The sequence below is a fragment of the Triticum dicoccoides genome, chromosome 2A (assembly GCF_002162155.2).
Source record: "Triticum dicoccoides isolate Atlit2015 ecotype Zavitan chromosome 2A, WEW_v2.0, whole genome shotgun sequence".
In the NCBI taxonomy this organism is placed as follows: Eukaryota; Viridiplantae; Streptophyta; class Magnoliopsida; order Poales; family Poaceae; genus Triticum; species Triticum dicoccoides.
The window spans coordinates 242,273,478-242,281,538 of record NC_041382.1 but is presented as its reverse complement, the minus strand read 5'-3'; positions in this window follow the sequence as shown (position 1 = coordinate 242,281,538).

The following is an 8,061-nucleotide window of genomic DNA, read 5'->3' as shown; positions in this document are numbered from 1 at the left end:
CGCCCCGCCGCCCCGCATAGCCACCGCCGCCGCCGGAGCCCCGCCCCGCCGCCGGAGTACCTCGCCGGAGGTATAGCCGCCGACGTTCACCGATCCGTTCATTTTAGCGAACGTGTTCACCGGTTAGTTTCTGTTAACGAACGTCCGTTCGATTAACTGTTCGTCAGTTTTCTTTTTCTCGGATTAAATCAGCGATTTATCTGATCGCGATTCCTGATCCGATTTTCGTTTTAGTTTATCTTTTCGCTCGTTTATCGGAATCAGGCGATTCAAGCGCTAGAGTTTCGTCTCGAAACCCTCTATCCGTTTAACCAACTTAAACAAGATTTTCCTACTGTAAAATTTGCCCTAGGTCCAGATTACTAGAACGAAGTTGTTTTCTTTCGCCGTTTGACTTTCGTTGCTTTGTTCGATTTGGTTCTTTTTGCCAACCGGAGTTCTTAAGTTGAACCTTCTGGTTATATCTCTTATTTGAGTTTTACATGTGCATTAGATGAGTACTTTTTGCTTGCTCGTTTGTTTGTTTGCGATAGAGTATCCGGAGTGCGCCGCTTGTTACTTCGAATCGCTAGGTTTCCCGGATCATCAGCAAGGCAAGTAACACTTTGATCATACCTTTTTCTACGACCCAGTTTTATTGCATTAGATCAATCCTCACACATTGCATGATTATGATCTAATTAAATTGTGGGATGGGAAGTAGTTGAGGTAGTACCTATTACCTGTTTATTATCAAACCTTTGGGAGTTACTTCCGCGTTTGCTTATTATGCCATGCTATGCTAGTAGACGTGGATTGGGTGAGTGATATCCATGACAGATGTGAGTTTTGTTAATTAATGGTTTATCTAAGGTGGAAACTTAAACACACATCTGGGTGGATTGAGGCACCTGGGTATTCCAGGACTTGCCTGTTTTCTTTTGGACCGTCACCCAGGCTCAAAGGGATCATAAGACTATTCATACTAGAAACTTCCGTGTGCAGCCACAAGCTATTATGGGCTCTAGCATAGTTGACTAAGTTGTGCGAACTCTTACAGTGGTAGACTAGCAGATGTAGGGGATGTAGGTGGTACGGTCTACCCGATCGTAAGGTGCTAGCACTTCTGAAAGACTATGTCTCGATCATCCGTCTTCTCAAACACCATGTTGTGCGAGAAACCAAACTAAGGCGATCGAGTCTTGTGGGGAAAAGTGCGCAAACCTCTGCAGAGTGTAACAAACTAATCATGATTAGCCATGTCCCCGGTTATGGACATCTTGAGTATCTAGTACCTGGATTATCATGTGAATCTCAAACATGTTACTCTAAGTTAATTTTGTTGGGTTATGTTTAGTGTTGATGCTTAATTGGGATTGAAAATGCTGTCAACCATTCTCAATGTTTAACAACTACCATGATAGTTAAATAAATTTTATTCCTTTGTAGTAGGGAAAAATTGGCTTTTCACAAAAACATATAACCATAGAGCTTTTCCACCAGCCAAATATGCATATAGTATAGCTGTTTCATTCCATTACTCTCTATGTGTTACCTTGCCAGCATATTCCCTGTGCTGACCCGTTTTCGGGCTGCAACGTTAATGTTGCAGACTTTTCAGATGATGATTAAGGAGTTTTAGGTCGTGTTCCTATACTCAGTGATGCCGTTGGAGTTGATGGACTCACTTATATTCCAAGCCTTCCACTGTTATCGCTATTAGATGGCCTTAAGCCATATTTATTGTAATAAACTTTCTTATGAGACACTCGATGTAACAAGTGTGTGATTGCTACTCTGCTATAAATCCTCCGAGTACTGTGTGGTGTCAGCATTACTGATCCAGGGATGACACCGGAGCACAGAGATCAGACTGTTTGAGGTCTGGTCGCTACAGAGATGGTATCAGAGCACACGCTGACTGTAGGACACGACCACTAAGCTAAAAGACCTAGATCACTATTCACTCTCTTCTTCTCTGACTCCTCATCTTTTCTACTCTTTAGGATGGCGGATGCAAGGAACAAGTTCACACAACCGGATGAAGATACACCCTTTGGACGTCACTTGAAGGAAGTCACAAGATACCTGAACATAGGAGTACTAAGCTTCACGGGAACCTACAATGCCACTTTACCTGAAGAAGAGCGCTGGATGATTCAAGTTCAAGTTCTAGGAAGGACGTTCATGCCAGTCACTGAGCCCATCAAGTTTTCTTTTGATGCACCAACTTGGAGTCTAGGAAAAAGCATGGCAGCTCACATCGCCATGGGACGCATTGGAGAAGTCTACCACAAGGATCTCAAAGATACTATCTACCAGATTTGTGGGCGCCGAGATGAGAACTGGGAGATGATCAGCACCAGGAATGATAGATCAATCGCAGCTTTTATCCAGGAGCTAAACCAGCACATTTGACGACAGGAGAACCAGATGTGCACCGACATGATAGATCTGAAGAAGGCTAAGACAAGAATCAAGGAACTGGAGGAAGAACTCAAGGCTACACGTGAAGATTATGAAGAAGAAATTGAAGTATTGGTGGAGAAGAATGATGACCTGATCAAGAAGATTGGAATATTTATGGGAGGCCCTACGCCAGTAGATGAAGATGAAGAACCCCAGGAAATTAGCCCGGAAGACTACATCATCATCAACGGCACTAACTCGGAAGCAGATAGTAGCGATGATGACTATGTTGATGAAGCTGGAGCAGATATCATGGAGTCTGCAACCGAAGAATATTTCTAGTAGACCACCTCATCAGTAGTAGTAGTCCACCATGTAAATATAGTAGTCCGAGCACTTTTGCGATAGTTAGATCGATTGTATGACTTTGTTTGATTGATTGAAGTGAATTGTTTGCTTTTGCCTCATGTGCATATGGGTAGTGTTTTCTCTTTAGACCCCCTCTATTCTTATATCTCATCTTTTCTAAACCCACAGATGCCTCCGAGACGTGACCCCCAATTTGCCTTCCCACCGGAGCTCACCCAGTTGATCCAGCAGCAGAACACATTGATGCAGTTGCTAGTCCAGAACCAGAATCAAGGGAACAATAACAACAACCCACCACCACCACCACCACCTGTTGACCACTTAGCCCGTTTTCTTAGGCTGAATCCGCCGGTGTTTTCCAGTAGCACCGAGCCGATAGTAGCAGATGATTGGCTCCACAAGACAGCTAGGGAGTTGACCACAGCAGGATGCACAGATGCGGAGAAGGTGAAGTTTGCCGCACATCAGCTAGAAGGACCCGCAGCATCATGGTGGGAGAATTTCACAGCCACTTTTCCTGTAGACACTGTCACATGGGACCAGTTTCAGCTGGCTTTCTGTACTGCCCATGTTTCAGCAGTTGCTATGGCCATGAAGAAGCGTGAGTTTCGTAACTTGTGCCAAGGAGGACAGACAGTTGGCCAGTATGTGGAGGAATTTAGTAAGTTAGCACGTTATGCCCTAGATGACATCGCTACGGATGCAGCTAGGCAGGAGAAGTTTCTGGAAGGACTGAATGATGAGTTGAGTGTGCAGTTGATGGTAGCCACCTTCAACAACTACCAGGAGTTGGTAGATTGTGCTCTTATGATTGAAGGGAAGCAACAGCAAATTGAGAATCGCAAGAGGAAATATGGACAAGGAAAGTACAATTCAGGAGCTCAGTAGAAGCCATGTTTTACCCCTAGACCTGGAGGACATTTTCAGCATACTCATGGAGGAGGTAGCTCGCACAATCACAATGGCACCAAAAATGGTAATGGCAATGGAGGAAGCAACGGCCAGAACCGCACCAACCCCTCAACCCCAGCCAAGGACTTGAACCAAGTCACCTGCTGTAAGTGTTCGAAGACCAGACACTATGCCAACGAATGTCCTGAAGGCCAAAATGGCAATGGAAGTTCTGGGAAGAAGCCGAACCCTTTCAACAGGGGACAGGTGAACCACGTTAGCGTGGAGGAGGTTGAAGCTTAGCCCGATGTAGTAATAGGTAAGTTTTTGGTTAAGTCATTTACTGCACTCGTTCTTTTTGATACTGGTGCATCGCATTCATACATCTGAAAGGGATTTGTGGATAAATACAACCTATCAATCCAAGCCCTTAGGTCACCCATGTTAGTAACCTCGCCTAGAGCAGAGTATGTGGCTATTCTATGGTGTGATCGGTTACCATTAAGGATTGGTAACTATGTTTTTCCCTCAGACCTAATAGTATTGGAATCTCAAGGATTGGATGTGATATTAGGCATGGATTGGTTATCAAAGTATGAAGGGACTATTGAATGGGCTAGTAAGTCAATTTTGCTTACCACCCCAGAAGGGAGAAGGATCAAGTATGTATCCCGGCATGTGCCAAAGAGGACCCAAGTAAATTGCCTAATAGGAGTTGTGCAGGAGGAAGTACCAGTGGTAAGAGATTTCCCTGATGTATTTCCAGAAGAGTTGCCAGGCATGCCACCGGATAGAGATATCGAGTTTTTGATTGAGCTATTGCCAGGCACAGGGCCAATATCAAAGAGACCATATAGGATGCCAGCAAAGGATTTGGTGGAAATTAAGAAGCAGATTAAGTAGTTACTGGATAAGGGACATATTCTCCCAAGTTCTTCACCTTGGGGATCGCCAGTACTTCTAGTGGAGAAGAAGGATGGATCGTTAAGGATGGTTGTTGATTATCGAGGATTGAATGAAGTAACGGTCAAGAACAAGTACCCACTACCAATGATGAACAATCTGTTTGATCGACTGCAAGGAGCTAAGGTATTTTCCAAGATCGATCTTCGATCAGGATACCACCAGTTGAAGATTCGAGAACAGGATATTCCGAAGACAGCTTTTACTACCAGATATGGGCTATATGAGTACACCGTTATGTCATTTGGTCTGACTAACGCACCTGCCTATTTTATGAACATGATGAACAAAGTGTTTATGGAGTTTTTGGATAAGTTCGTCGTAGTGTTCATTGATGATATCCTGGTTTACTTGAAGAATGAAGAGGAGCATAAGGAGCATTTGCGTTTGGTACTTGGAAAGCTCAGAGAACATCAATTATATGCCAAGTTCAGCAAATGTGAGTTTTGGTTGAAGGAAGTAGGATTCCTCGGACATGTTATATCTGGTGAAGGTATAGAAGTAGATCCCGCTAAATTTGAAACCGTGACCAGGTGGGAAGCCCCAACAACAGTTGGAGAGATCCGGAGTTTTCTTGAACTCGTAAGATACTATCGGAGATTTATTGAGAATTTCTCAAAAATTACGAAGCCTATGACAGAGTTATTAAAGAAGCATACCAAGTTCATATGGACAGAAGAGTGTGAGGCTAGTTTCCAGGAGTTGAAGAAACGTTTGGTTACCTCACAGTGTTGATTTTGCCAGATCAAACCAAGGACTATGAGGTGTATTGCAACGCTTCACGTCGAGGACTTGGAGCAGTACTTATGCAGGAAGGGAGAGTTGTTTCATATGCCTCAAGACAACTGAAGCCTCATGAGTTAAATTATGCTATGCATGATTTGGAGTTAGCAGCCGTAGTGCATGCCTTGAAAACATGGAGGCATTTTCTCATTGGAAATCATTGTGAGGTGTACACGGATCATAAGAGTTTGAAGTACATTTTCACACAGAAGGAGTTAAATCTCAGACAAAGGAGATGGTTGGAGCTTATCAAGGATTATGATATGAAATTGCATTATCACCCCGGAAAGGCTAATGTAGTAGCTGACGCATTAAGCCGCAAGAGCCATGTCAATACGTTAATGACAAGAGAAATACCAAGGGAGTTAGCAGAAAATCTTCGTGAACTATGTTTGGAAATAGTTCCGAGAGGCTATGTAGCAGCATTGGAGATTTAGTCAACTTTGATGGATAGAATCAGAGAAGCTCAGAAAGCTGACAGAGAGATTGCCGCTATAAAGGAGAAACTGAGCAAAGGAAAAGCTAAAGGATTTCGTGAGGATGAACACGACACCCTATGGTTTGAAGACCGTGTTTACGTGCCCAATGACCCGGAGATCAGGAAGTTGATACTGCAAGAGGCACACGACTCACCATATTCAATTCACCCAGGAAACACCAAGATGTATTTGGATTTGAAGGATATTTTCTGGTGGACCGGAATGAAGAAGGATATAGCGGAGTATGTAGCAGTTTGTGATGTATGTCAGAGAGTAAAGGCAGAGCATCAGAAGCCAGCAGGATTGTTACAACCATTGCCGATACCCGAATGGAAGTGGGATAGGCTAGGCATGGATTTTATCACGGGATTGCCCAGGACTCGTTCAGGCTATGACTCAATTTGGGTTGTAGTTGATCGACTGACGAAAGTAGCTCATTTCATCCCAGTAAAGACCACTTACACCAGTGCTAAGTTGGCAAAGATATACATGACCAGGATCGTTTGTCTGCATGGAGTTCCAAGGAGTATCGTATCAGATAGAGGAACCCAGTTTACCTCAAAGTTCTGGAAGCAGTTGCATGAAACTTTGGGTACCAGGCTAGAATTCAGTACAGCTTTTCATCCACAGATAGATGGACAGACCGAGAGAGTCAATCAGATTTTGGAGGATATGCTGAGAGCTTCTACGCTAGATTATGGATCTAGTTGGGACGACAATTTGCCATATGCAGAGTTCTCTTACAACAACAGTTACCAAACTAGTTTAAAGATTGCCCCTTTCAAAGCCTTGTACGGAAGGAGGTGCAGGACACCGTTGTCATGGGAAGAAGTTGGAGACCATCAGTTGTTTGGACCTGACTTGATTAAAGAGTCTGAATGGAAGGTGAAGTTGATTCGCGATAGGCTCAAGGTAGCCCAGTCTAGACAGAAAAGTTATGCAGATTCTAAACGCAAGGAGACAGTTTACTAAGTTGGAGATAGAGCTTATCTTCGAGTATCTCCACTTCAGGGAACAAAGCGTTTTGGAGTCAAAGGGAAGTTAGCGCCACGATTTGTAGGACCATATCGAGTTTTGGAGCGTATGGGAGAAGTGGCCTACAAGTTGGAATTGCCCGAAGGATTGTCAGGAGTTCATGATGTGTTCCACATTTCTCAGCTGAAGAAGTGTCACGCGGAGATGGCTGACATACCGTTGAGAGATACAGTGCCTTTGGAAACTATTCAGTTGGATAATGATTTGACCTACGAGGAGAAACCAGTCAAGATTCTCGAGTTTGCCAACCGAGTTACTCGCAGCAAGGTTATCAAGTTTTGCAAAGTTCAGTGGAGCCACCACACGGAGGATGAAGCCACCTAGGAACGAGAGGAAGATTTGCTCAATGACCACCCTCACCTATTTTCTAGCCAACTGAATCTCGAGGGCGAGAATCATCTTAAGGGGGTAGGTTTGTAACATCCCAAATTTTCAATTTGGAATGTTATACATTGGATCATCAATGCATAGCATATTTCTTTTGCATTTTGGTTGATCCTAGAAATTCTATGCAACTCAATGACCCACGGAGAGAGTTGGGGATTTCGATATTTTCATATTTGAGTTCTCTCAAATTTTGAGAATAGGATCATTTGATTTTATTTATTTTATCATCAATTATTTCTATTACAAAACTATGAGAGAGGGAATAAAATGACTTTCCCAAAATAAAGAAATATTGAGGATTTAATAATAAAAGCAAATAAGATTTTATTTCGTAGTTTTTCGGTGTTTTATTTGATTTAGGAAAAATGTGCGTTTTTCAAAATTGCATCTAGGTCCCAAATAAATGTTCACCCCGTGAGGCAAGATTTTAGAAGCCCGTGGAAATTTATTTCGGAATTTTTGGAGTCCGTTTAGTATTTCTTTTTTTCCTTTTTCCGAGCGGAATATATATATATAAAAAACGCGTCGCGCGCCGACTGGGCCAAGGCCCAGCCGACGGCCCACCCCGCCGCCTGCGTCTCCCTCCAGGAGACCGGAGCCGCGCCGCCGCCCGAGTCCGGCTCGGGGCCGCTGCCGTGTCCCCTCCCCCAAGGCAGCACCCCCTCGCTCTCTTAAATACCAAGCCGCCCCGCCGCCCCTCACCTCACCCCGCCCCGCCCCGCCAAGCCGCAGCCGCCCCGCCACCTGCGCTGCTGCCGCTGCCGCC